Source organism: Diabrotica virgifera, chromosome 5, assembly GCF_917563875.1.
Source record: "Diabrotica virgifera virgifera chromosome 5, PGI_DIABVI_V3a".
NCBI lineage: Eukaryota > Metazoa > Arthropoda > Insecta > Coleoptera > Chrysomelidae > Diabrotica > Diabrotica virgifera.
In genome coordinates, this window is record NC_065447.1 from 255178638 (window position 1) to 255192404 (window position 13767).

General features: G+C 32.0%; 1 protein-coding gene across 6 annotated transcripts in view; it reads left to right on the forward strand.

Moving 5' to 3' along the window:
• Positions 1-7102: 7102 nt before the first annotated feature.
• Positions 7103-13767, forward strand: part of LOC114326119 (cadherin-87A) — a 1008603-nt gene continuing 1001938 nt past the window's right edge. For all 6 annotated transcript variants that reach the window (XM_050651140.1, XM_050651141.1, XM_050651145.1 and 3 more), the window contains exon 1: positions 7103-7415. The gene's annotated coding sequence lies outside the window, so the exon portion shown is untranslated. The remainder of the gene's footprint in view (positions 7416-13767) is intronic.

Genomic DNA, 13767 nt, shown 5'->3' on the forward strand with positions numbered 1-13767 from the left:
GTCTCGTGCGTGAAAGTATCACTGTCAGCACTAGTTAGGAAAATAACTATTTAGTCCATGTGGTGAGACCGCTTCCGTCTGGAAAAATTTCTGATTAGGTTTCTTTGTGGATTCCTATTCAAAAGTGTCCCCTTTAAACAAATCTGAAGGGTGCCGGGCGGAATTTTTGGGCAGAAATTGTTTAAACAATTTTTTTAAACAAATACAAAAGATCACTTTTTTGCTCCGAAACATATATTTTTAAGTTCTGTGGGTAATTCTAAACAATAAAGGTATCTTGTAAATTTTCTGACAAATTGATAGTTTTCGAGTTATAGGCGATTCAAAATCTGAAAAATGCGAAAATACGCATTTTCAAGGCCTAAAAACTCATATTTAAATTAGTATTTTTGAGGTTGCCAGATACTTAAATTGAAGTTTAGACATTCAGCTTCAAGATTCTCAAGAGTGATTGCGTCTAACCTTAATTTATACCGTTGTTTTTTAATTGTTAAATATGCGTGTTTATCCGATTTTTTTGCCGGTGCGGCGAGCCCTATTTCAAAAATCTCCTATTTTCCCCCAAAAAATATTTTTTCTAGTTTTTTGGAATATTCTAAATAAAATAAGTTTCTTGACATTGTTCTCAAAAGTTAACAGTTTTAAAGTTATAAGCGATTTAAAATCCAAAAATGCGTTTTTTGGAATTTTTGGGATTTTAAATCGCTTATAACTTTAAAACTATTACTTTTTGAGAAAAATGTCAAGAAACTTATTTTATTTAGAATATTCCAAAAAAATCTAGAAAAAATATTTTTCGGAGGAAAATAGTAGATTTTTGAAATAGAGCTCGCCGCACCGGCAAAAAAATCGGATAAACACGCATATTTAACAATTAAATAACAACGGTATGAATTAAGGTTAGACGCAACCACTCTTCAGAATCTTGAAGGTGAATGTTTAATCTTCAATTTAAATATCTGGCAACCTCAAAAATACTAATTTAAATATGAGTTTTTAGGCCTCGAAAATGCGTATTTTCGCATTTTTCAGAATTTAAATCGCCTATAACTCGAAAACTATCAATTTTTAAGAAAAATTACAAGATACCTTTCTCGTTTAAAATGACCCAAAAAACCTAAAAATTTATGTTCCAGAGCAAAAAACCGTAATCTTTTGTATTTGTTTAAAAAGATTGTTTAAACAATTTCTGCCCAAAAATTCCGTCCGGCACCCTTCAGATTTGTTTAAAGGGGACATTTTTGAATAGGAATCCACAAAGAAACCAAATCAGAAATTTTTTTCAGACGGGAGCGGTCTCACGACATGGTCTAATTCTATCTCGAGATATCTTTAGAAACGTGTAAATTTAAAAACATAACTGTTACTGCTACCGGTAAACGAAGTTAAGGAAAAGTAGTGTGCTATGGAAAAAACAAAAAAAAAACATTTTCCAGATGTCAACGATTATAAAAGGGCTTTTCAGCTTCTCATTTGTTTCGAGCCGCCGTCATATTAGGTTTGTTCGTAGAACGATCAGCAACCGTTGCCAACCGTCAGACGCAAGCGCGTTCGTAGTCTACGAACTCGAACTGTTAACTGCGCAGCGCTAACTGTTAACTGCGCATGCGTCTGATGATTGGCAACGGTTGCTGATCGATTGGATCGTACTACGAACAAACCTAATATGTCGTATATTAATATTATACACGGATTATACGACACATGACAGAGGCTGGAAACAAGTGAGAAGCGTTGAAAACCCCTATTAATTAAAACAACAATAAGACAAACAACACTATAAAATACAGAGAGAGTCTGTAATTTGGAATAAATTCAGTATCTCAAATACTAATTATTGTTTTTTTAAAAAATGCTCAGACCCGTCGATTAGTATTTCAAATTGTCCTTTTTGACATACAATTATAATGTATACAGGGTGTCCCAAATTAGAGAGTATGACGTCATCGTTGATTTTCTTAAATAGCAACACTGTCATTTTGATAGCTATTTTGATAGGGTGTGTAAAGTTATATACAACTGCAAAATATCAAATTTTTATTCTCTACCATTTACAAGATAATAGAAAATAACAAAGTTATATCTGTAATTTGGAATAAATTCAATAATTAAAATAATATTTTGTTTTTTTGAAAAATGCTCAGACCCGTCGATTAGTATTTCAAACTGTCATTTTTGACATACAATAATAATGTATACAGGGTGTCCCAATTTAGAGATATGACGTCATCGTTGATTTTCTTAAATGGCAATACTATCATTTTGATAGTTATTTGGGTAGGGTGTGTAAAGTTATATACAACTGCAAAATTTCAAATTTTGTTCCCTATCATTTACAAGATAATAAAAAATAACAAAGTTATGAAAAACAAGTAATCAAATAATAATTGAATTTAATTATTTCAATTAAGCAAATACTCATAATGTTGCCAAATTGTTGTAATGTTGATTATTGTCAAATTGTCAATAGACAACGTTATGAGCATTTGCTTATTTGAAATAATTAAATTCAATTATTATTTGATTACTTGTTTTTCATAACTTTGTTATTTTTTATTATCTTATAAACGATAGGGAACAAAAATTTGAAATTTTGCAGTTGTGTATAACTTTACAGACCCTATCAAAATAACTATCAAAATGACAGTGTTGCCATTTAATAAAATCAACGATGACGTCATATCTCTAAATTGGGACACCCTGTATACATTATTATTGTATGCCAAAAATGACAATTTGAAATACTAATCGAAGGGTCTGAACATTTTTCAAAGAAACAATTAGTATTTTAATTATTGAATTTATTTCAAATTACAGACATAACTTTGTTATTTTCTATTATCTTGTAAATAGTAGAGAATAAAAATTTGATATTTTGCAGTTGTGTATAACTTTACACACCCTATCAAAATGACAGTGTTGCCATTTAAGAAAATCAACGATGACGTCATATTTCTAAATTGGGACAACCTGTATACATTATTATTGTATGTCAAAAAGGACAATTTCAAATACTAATCTACGGGTCTGCGCATTTAAAAAAAACAATTAGTATTTGAGATATTGAATTTATTCCAAATTACAGACTCTCTCTGTATAACAAACAAATAAAATAGTGACGACCTAAATGTTCAAATTGTTGCCTATCGTTTTCGATGCAAGCATTTACTCTTTCAAGAGTAGACTGAACAGCAGTCTCAATTTCTGCGCTCGAAATGCTTTGAATGGCGTTTCGTATTCTCTTAATCATGTTTTCTCGAGTAGTGTAGTAGTAGTGTAGTAAATGATTTCATCGAAAATGATGGGCAACAATTTGAACATTTCTGTCGCTATTGAATAGTTGTTTTTATTTCTTTGTTATATTATTTTATAGTGTTGTTTGTCGTATTGTTGTTTTAAATATTTATATTTATATACGCTGACCTCTGGAAAATGTTTCTTTGTTTTTCCATAGCACACTACTATAGGATTTTGACCTATTGAGTTTAGTACAATTGATCTTAGGTAGGTATTAACCTGTCTATATTAAAAAAATAACTACTGTTAAATCACTTTAAAAGAGAACTTTGAATTTTCACTGTCAACTCTGGGACATGTTGTATAATGTCGACAGTGAACAGTGACATTTTTGCTCTTTCTTTAATAAGTACCTATGTTTCTTGTGTGTGTTTGGAGGAAATTGAAATTACATTTTTTATACATTTGCATTCTGCATTTTAATATAGTTAAGTATAAACACTTTAAAATATTTGATACTAATTCATGATCATGGTTTAAGCCTTTAGGAGTGACAGTAACGAAAAATATAATGAATTTAACAAAAACCAAATAGAATATTCCTTCAAGATCATTCTATTCGTTATGATAAAGGTACTTAGGTACTTCTAGATTTATGAATCTGTTAATTAAACGATTTTTTTTGTTCTGACTAATTTTGCTCTTGAAATGTGATTGGGGTTCTGGTCTATTTTAGGGGGTCACTTTACTGAAAGTATTTAAGCTGTTGCAAAGACAAAGAATGTGCATATGTACAAGTCAAAACATGTTTATGGTGTACAATTTATTGTACGTCAGGCACATCTGGGTTAAACGTAATAACCTGTACCTAAAAATGTACTTATAATAAATTTCATATTTCAAACCTTAGACCATAAAAACTGATAGACACGCCTTGTACCGAACCGTTGAAGCAAAGACCTTCCGCGAAAGTGACGTCACAATACGGCAAGAACTCGTTTGGATTCTTAGCAAAGCACTAATAAAATTACCCAATTTTAGATAGTATAACTTTTGTAATATAAGTAGTTTTGTAGTATAACTTAATATTTTGTAAAAAATATGGAAGAAAAATCATTTATCAAAGTAATTAATAAATATTTTTGACTTAAAGTAATTTTGTAAAAATAAATGTTTTATTTGAAATTATATCGTTGGTATATCTCTTCTTGTTTGATAATCAAAAATAAATTTAAAGGAGAGTAATTTTCTTTTGGGTGTTAGTTTCACGTTAGGTGAAAAAATATGTAGGAAATCTATTAATTAATGACCACAAAACAAAATAGCTTTTGTTAACTTACTTCTAACTCTTATTACATTATTTAGTTTTTCACGTTCGTGGTACAATCTGATGTATCAATAATGCCAACAAATTATCTTTATTCGATTAAACAAATGGTTTGTTTCAAAATCATGATCAAACATGTTCTTTGTATTCGCTAAACACAGAACCATGCACGTTTAAGATCAATTTGGTCAATAATTTAGAATCGTTCAATTTTTTTGAATTGTACCTACATAATTATAATTTTGCTTTCAGCAATTTTGCAAATATGAATGACGTCTTTAGAAGGTTGAATTAAAAATGTTTTTGATATGCTATAATTTTTGTGTCTTATGAATGGACATTGTAAATTATCACATTCAATTGCACACAAACATATATCACAATGTAATGTTTTCTTAACTTTCTTAACTACAAACCCAGCGATATAGTCAACAACATCACAAACATAAGATGACTCTTTTTGAAAAACTTAAATTATTTACAGTATAATCATGGTTACTAGTTATTATTTCCCTATTATTTTCATCAGTTCTAGAGTTGTCAATGAGTTGATGATTAACAGTTTTCATTTTCACAGTATTTGTTGTGCTCATTGCTAAAATTGTGAAAGGTGCCTGTTCTATGCAATTAGTCTGGGTAGATCCTGTAACACTTGTGTGCATTAAGAGTCTGTTATATGCATCTTCAAATTTTTTACCGTTGGGTTGTTGTTGTAACCTCCATGACTCCTATAATAGAACTAAAGAAAACTTCTAAGTGATACTGAGAAAGTTTATAGGCCGAAAGATACTTCAGACCTCCATCCATATGATCCTTCACGTAATTTTTCCAAATTCGCATTCGCATCATACCAATAAAACCCGTTTATTTTTGGCTTTTATGCAGTGGTTCACCATTGTTGGAATATTTGAGTGAATTAAGATACTATACAGGGTGTAACAAAAATACAGGTCATAAATTTAATCACATATTCTGGGACCAAAAATAGTTCGATTGAACCTAATTTACCTTAGTACAAATCTGCACATAAAAAAAGTTACAGCCCTTTGAAGTTACAAAATGAAAATCAATTTTTTCCAATATATCGAAAACTATTAGAGATCTTTTATTGAAAATAGACATGTGGCATTCTTATGGTAGTAGTATCTTAAGAAAAAATTATAGTGAAATTTGGACACCCCATAAAAATTTTATGGGGGTTTTGTTCTTTAAACCCCCCAAACTTTTGTGTACGTTCCAATTTAATTATAATTGTAGTACCATTAGTTAAACACAATGTTTTAAAAACTTTTTTGCCTCTTAGTACTTTTTCGAAAAGTCAGTTTTTATAGAGATATTTTGAATATTTGTCAAATCCACCACATATTTGTATATGTACGATTATGGAGACTTGGTAATAATATGAAAATTTATTTATGATATACATTTTTAGGTATATTTTGACCATATTAAAAAAGAAGTAATATCTCGATAAAACGTGGCTTTTCGAAAAAATACAAAGAGGCAAAAAAGTTTTAAAAACACTGTGTTGAACTAATGGTATCACAGTAAAAGTTTAATTGGAACATACACGAACATTTGGGGGGTTTAAAGGAACAAAACCCCCATACAATTTTTATGTAAACATATTAAAAAAGAAGCCGCAACTCGATAAAAACTGCATTATCGAAAAAATACTAAGAGGCAAAAAAGTTTTAGAAATATTCAGTTTAACTAAGGGTACCACAATAATAATTTAATTGGAACGTACACAAAAGTTTGGGGGGGTTTAAGGGAACAAAACCCCCATAAAATTTTTATGGGGTGCACAAATTTCACTATAATTCTTTTTTAAGATGTTCCGGCTATAACAATGCCACATGTCCATTTTCAATAAAAAATCTCCAATAGTTTTCGATATATTCAAAAAAATCGATGTTCATTTTGTAATTTCAAAGGGCTGTAGCTTTTTTTATGTGCACATTTGTACTAAGGTAAATTAAGTTCATTCGAACTATTTATGGTCTAAGAATATGTGATTTAATTTATGACCTGTATTTTCGTTACACCCTGTATAAATGCTTCAATTTTTTGAAAAATCGCTTGTTTATTATGCTGTCGTAAACTGGATTTTAGGTGTTTTCCCCTTTTTTTGTCGCTGCGTACAATTAAATGCTCTGCAAGATAACACCATAATTAAAAAATTAGTGTATTGGAAAATTTTTAAATTGGAACACTTTAAAAAGTTTACAACGCCTATAAACACCTCTAATCTCTAACGTTTTCTGCCGTAAACTGACGTTACGCACAGCTGTGTGAATCGTTTTATGTTGGCTTCACTCTTCGGGACCAGAGAATAGCATTACGGCGTGTCTATCAGTTTTTATGGTCTAAGTTTCAAACTAGCGCCTATGAGGCTTCAGCTGGCATCGGCTATAAACGTTTCCGACTAGGATCCTAAATTGCTGTCCCGAGACGCAAGTATACAAACTGCTTTAGTACGCGGAGACGGCTGAGAACTGAGAACTCCCCTCTCTTTTACTCCGTGAGTAAGTAACACCAACACCATACCGGTTTGTTCTGTGTTGCTTGCGTCCTTTCTGTTTCTTTTACATTTACGGTACGGCAAAATTGGAAATATTTCGTTATAATACGAGATGAAATAACAGTTTTAACTTTAACGGTGACACGGAGAATGTACAAGAACTGACCCGCCGTGTGTCAATGATTAGATAGAAATACGGTTTTTTGTGGGTGTTTTTTGGTGTTTTGTATGGTGAATTAGTGTTGTGTTAAGTGCCTTTTTGTGTTGTTTTGTGGATAACCTCTTGGGATTATATTTACACAAACATGAACTCCTTCAAATAGAAAGGTATGTCAACAATTCACTGAATTATTTATGATTTTGATACTATTTTATCTACACTTTTTGAATATCTCGGAAGTACTAAAAGACAGTTAGACAGTTGTTGTTTACTGTTAACGGTATCAATGGATTTACATTTACAGGATTTTGACCTATTCAATTTAGTACAATAATTGAAGGGTGAAGGGAGAAAACAGGGAATGTCACATTTTATAAGAAATTGAGATATTGACACTTTCTAACAGATATTTTATGTAACAGTAGACTGGTAGATGATAACTTGGACCGTCCGATAAATATGCCTATTTAGAAAAAAACTGGAAATGTCCACACGTGAAAGATTTAAACAAGGAGAGTCCACTTGAACAAAAACAAAAATTAACTACGTTTTTATTGCGAGTTTTGTTAGAGTCCTTTGTTTATGTTTGTTGAAAGTTCTTCCATAGGCGCCCATACACACGGGCAGGGGGGGGCCGTGGCCCCCCCCTAGCTTTTCGGGAAAGAACAAAAATTAAATTTATATTACATAAACGTATTTTTGTCAAAAAATTATTGGATAATTTTGAGAGATAAATTGGAAACAACATATTTATTAATAAAAAAAATTCACATATTGGGTAGTTATTAATAGTTTAAGAAAATCTTTGTGTCAATTGTGTCTGCAACAGTGGTCTATATAGAATGTGCATAATACACATTTCCCACAATCACGGTATGCTATTAACGAAAACATTGAAAGAGATTAGAGGCGTGGGAGACATATATACACTGTAATCGACACCCAAAATTATCAATTAAATGAATCATTTATAATACTGCAAAAAAAAAACCATATCAGCAAGAAATCCGATCTCTGACCGATAATCTTTGAGAACTGGTATAAAGTAATTATATTTTATATTTCGAAATAAATTCATACTGAAAAATAATTTTTTAAATTTATTGAACATAGTCAAATTTTAAAGTGATTATTTTTAAAGTGTGCATTATGATGAACAGAACAATTTTATTTAAATGAAAAACAGGTGATCTTTCATGATGAATGAGTGTTATATACAGGGTGTCCCAAAAGTAGCGGAAAGGTCGAATAATTCGCGAAATGAACATCGGATCGAAAAACTGAAAAATACGTGTTCAATAATTTTCAAAAATCTATGCGATGACACTAAACAAGTCCACCACTTCAACCCCTGGGTGTGGAGCGGGGGGTAACTTTAAAATCTTAAATGGAACCCCTAATTTTTGTTGCAGATTTGGATTTTCCTTGTAAAAATAAGCAAATTTTATTCGAGCCATTTTGCGAATTGTGGATACATAGCGCTATAATCGGAAAAAACGGTATATCGTGATACCATAGCAAAATTATAGAAACGGTCTAATATCTCGAGAAATATACTTCCAAATAAAAACTAAAAAACACGTGTTTAATATTTTTCAAAGTCTATAGAATGACACCAAACAGGATTTTTCATTCCACACTCTGGAGGTGGAGTGAGAGTTAACTTTAAAATCTTAAATAGGAACCCCCGTTTTTTCTTGCAGATTGAGTTTCCTCCTCAAAAAATAAGTAACATTTATTGGAACTTTTTTAGAATTGTTGACGGATGGCGCTATATTCGGAAAATGCGATTTATTTGCGCCATCTATCAACGATTCTAAAAATGTTTGGAATATGTGTGCCTTATTTTTCATAAGGATTCTAAATCTGCAAAAATAAAGGGGGCTCCTTTTTAAGATTTTAAAGTAAAAACTTGGTTCGACACATACCCATGGTTGGTCTGCTCGCCAAAGTTGAAGGGAAGGCTTTGCAAGCATTGTATTCTTTTCAAACGGGTTTTAAAGAGAGGTGCAACTTTTGAGGTACCCATGACATTTCCATTTAAAAACTTGGTCTAGTGTTTAAATGTATGAATAATTTCTCACAAAAGGGTTCAAATTAGGTTTTTTAGGTGGTTTAAACTACAGTAGACTCCCTCTATAACGAGAACTGAAATGGTGGATTAATTATCTCGTTATAAGCGGATCTCGTTATATCAAACAATAATAATATTGAAATGTTTTGATGCCTCTTACGTAGTTCATTAGATGTCGATGGTCAACCTGAACAGTGAACAATATGAGACTTCGACGCCATAAATTGTAAATTTCCTGTAGTATTCAATATCGGTCGATAAACAGGCAGATGTTTATTACAGGTGGCCGAGTTTATTACGGCACTGGCCTCGATAATAAGACAGATGTTGGGCATTTCTATGTACAGGTAGTTGGGGCATTTATTTATTTATGACCATTACAACGCTAAAAACAGGTAAAAACAAGTATTCTTCGATTTAAATTTTCCTCGTTATAACCAAATATGCCTCGTTATAGAGCGTTATAGTTCAATAGGAATTTCATGGGACACCTAATGTACCTCGTTATAAGCGAAACCTCGTTATATCCGTGTTCGTTATAGAGAGCGTCTACTGTATATATTGTCATCCGAAATATACAAAATGTAATGTGCAACATCTTCACGTTTGGCCCCCCCCTAAAAATTTTTATATGGGCGCCCTTGAGTTCTTCTTCTTCTTAGGGTGCTAGTCCATCCGAACGTTGGTGATCATTCTGGCTATGATGACTTTGTTGGTTGCTATAAGAAATAGTTGTGTTGAGATCTTTCTATACGATACTCTCATGTTAGCAAGGCAGAATATTCTTCTTCGTTCTGGGCCCTTTTTCCTTCAATTTTACCTTGTAAACTGCATTGGAGTAGCTCGTATCTGCCTTGATTTCTCAAGTCCTAAATACGGCCCTTCACGATGTTGACTAAATATGCTGTTGTGTTCATCCTCCGTAGCTGTAGTACTTCTTCATTGGTGACTTTGTCTGCGCATGGTATCTTCAGGATCCCTCTGTACAGCCATAGCTCAAAAGCCTAAAGTGTTAGAAACGGCAGGGCCTATAAAATTATAATTAAGCGTAATGGGGTTTCTCAAGAAATTAATGTGTGTTTTAAAGCATTCATGTCAATACATGGTGTAACTAAGGGCAAAATTGATCACTTACAAAAAAATTTAAAAGCTACAGGAACTTCTGGACAAGACCAACGTGGTAAGCATGGTTCCCAGCATAGAAAGTTGCATCCAGAATCGCGTGAATCAGTATATAACCACATAAAGTCTTTTAAAACTAGAATATCCTATTACAGTTTACACGAAACTAAGAAAAAGTATTTGCCAGAGAGTTTGAACATTACAAAAATGTTCAACTCGTTCAAAGAAAAACATCCGACCATTAAAGTTTCTTACGTTACATAATATTATCAGCAAATTTCGTTTGTCCTTTGGTTACCCTTATCCAAGATCAGACATCAGACACATGTTCAGCATGTGATGAATTCCAGGTGAAATTAAAATCATTAAATTATGACAAGGGTGCTGCAGAAATTCGCAAATTAATAATTCAAAATGAGTTACACAAACGTAAGACACAGACATTCTATAATTTTAAAAAGGCTGCTCTCAAAAAGTGAAAAAAACCAGGCGACCATTGCATTAAATAATCAAAAAAAAATGTATTTTCTTTTGTTATAATTTTTATTGCCATTATTATTGTCATAATTTTGTTTTCAGCCTTTCTATCAGCTGGTTCAACTAATGTTTGTAACGTAAAATATAACGTGATGTTTGGACAGTCCTTGTTTTTTTCAGTTTTTATTTGTAGTTAGCTACTTTTTAATTTTTTTATCTCTGTTCTTTAAAACATTGGTTGAAATGTATTTGTGTATTAAATACAATGCACTTTAAGTTTACTAAATAAACATAAATACTATTTCTTCAGTGCAATGGTTTAAAGATATGTAGTCACAAACATTAAATTTTCTATTTTCTCAAAACAAAGATAACGTGACATTCCTTGTTTTTCCCTTAACCCTTCAATTGATCTTAGGTAGGTATTAACCTAGGATAGGATAGCACAGAGTTAGAACTAGAAAAGATACACAAGGTAAGTCAAGAAATATTAGAGAAATACTTAAGACCTGAAAGAACAAAGAAAAAAGAATGGATGACAGAGGAGATTCTATGTAAGATGGAAGACAGAAGAAACGCTAAAGATAATAAGAATAACTACAACAAAATAAATAACGCAATTAAAAGGGCTATTAAAATAGCAAAAGAAAATTGGCTAAGCTCGAAATGTACAGAGATAGAGTTATTACAACAAAAACATGATTCGTTTAACCTCCATAAAAAGATCAAAGAAGCTGCAGGCTTATATAAACACAAGAACACTGGATTTCTGACAGATAATCAGGGAAACATAGTATTGGAAATAGAACAGAAAAGGGATATTTGGATTAAATACGTGGAAAAAACTTAAGATATACGAAGTAACACTGGCATCACAACAAACACCATTTGCGAATCTGGACCTCCACTTACAGTTGAAGAAGTAACGTATGCCATCAAAAATACCAAAGATGATAAAGCAGCAGGAGTAGGCTCTGATCATTTTCATTAACAATTCTTAAAACTTATGGACTACGACTACGACGGCCTAAAATGGTTGACAAATATATTTAACAATATAGTTACTTATATGACACTGGCATAATTCCCCAAAAATGGCTAGAATGAACTTTTATAAATCTTCCAAAAAAACCCAATGCGAGAAAGTGCAAAGAGAATACCATTTCTTAAAAAATTTCTAAAGGTCATTCACAAACGAATATACAAAGAGCGAGGAACAACTAACAAGAACACAATTCGGATTTCGTGATGCTCTGGGAACACGGGAGGCCCTTTTTGCTGTGCAAGTGCTATCTCAGAGATGCAGGGATGTAAATTGTGATATATACCTACGTATGCTTTATAGATTACCAGAAAGCATTTGATAGAGTAAAACATGACAAATTAATAACTCTAATGCAAGAAATTTGAATTGACAACAAAGATCTAAGAATTATCAGAAACATGTATTACAATCAAACCGCCAAAATCAAAATAGAAGACCAGTTAACTGATAAAATTGCAATAGAACGAGGAGTACGACAGGGCTGTATTTTATCTCCACTACTATTCAATATTTACTCTGAATGGGTATTTAAGGAAGCTTAGACGGTTGTGCCAAAGGAGTATTAATAAATGGTGAATGGTTGAATAACATTAGATATGCAGATGACACCATAGTTTTTGCCGATAATCTCAATGATTTACAGATATTAACAAATCCTATAACAGAAGTCAGCAACAGATACGGACTAGCTCTTAACATAAAGAAGACCAAATTTATGACAATTAGTAAAAACCAATATTAAACGGTCAACTTACAATCAACCAACATAATATCGAAAGAGTTGAGCAATATACATTATCTGGGTACAAATTTAAATAGCCAATGGAACCACATAACAGAAATTAAACAGCGAATAATAAAAGCGAAAGCAGCATACGTTAGAATGAGACCCATTTTCAACAGTCGAGACATAGCATTAAAAACAAAATATCGTCTGTTGAAATGCTACATATTCTCAGTTCTGCTCTACGGAATGGAAGCATGGACACTAACTGTTGCATCTATGAATCGGCTCGAAGCTTTCGAAATGTGGTGTTATAGGCGCATCTTACGTATATCCTGGGTTGACCGAATTACCAATGTGGAAGTCCTGCGTAGAATGGGGAAAGAGTGTGAAATTCTCATAACCATCAAAACAGAAAAATTAGAATATCTAGGACATGTAATGAGAAATCAAGAACGTTACGGCCTTCTCCAACTGATTCTCCAAGGGAAGGTAAATGGTAAAAGGGGACCGGGAAGAAGACGCACTTCCTGGCTTCAAAATTTACGTAAGTGGTATAACACCACTACCACTGAACTGTTCCGCGCTGCGGTAAACAAAGTCAAGATAGCCATGATGATCGCCAACATCCGGAACGGATAGGCACTTTAAGAAGAAGAGGTATTAGCCTGTCTATATTAAAGAATAACAACTGTTAAATCACTTTAATGGAGAACTTTGAATTTTCACTGTCAACAATGGGACATGCATAATGTCAACAGTGAATAGTGACATTTTTGCTCTTTCTTTAATAGTAATACACACGTTTTTTGTGTGTGTTTGGAGAAAATTGAAATTAGGTACATTTTTTATATATTTGTATTCTCCATTTTAATATTAAAGTAATTAAGTATACTTAAAGACTTTAAAAAATTTGATAGGTACTATAAAACTAATTCATTATCATGGTTTAAGACTTTAGAACTGACAGTAACGAAAAATATACTGAATTTAACAAAAACCAAATAGAATATTCCTTCAAGGTGATTCTACTCGTTTTGATAAAAGTACTTCTACTTCTAGATTTATGAATCTGTA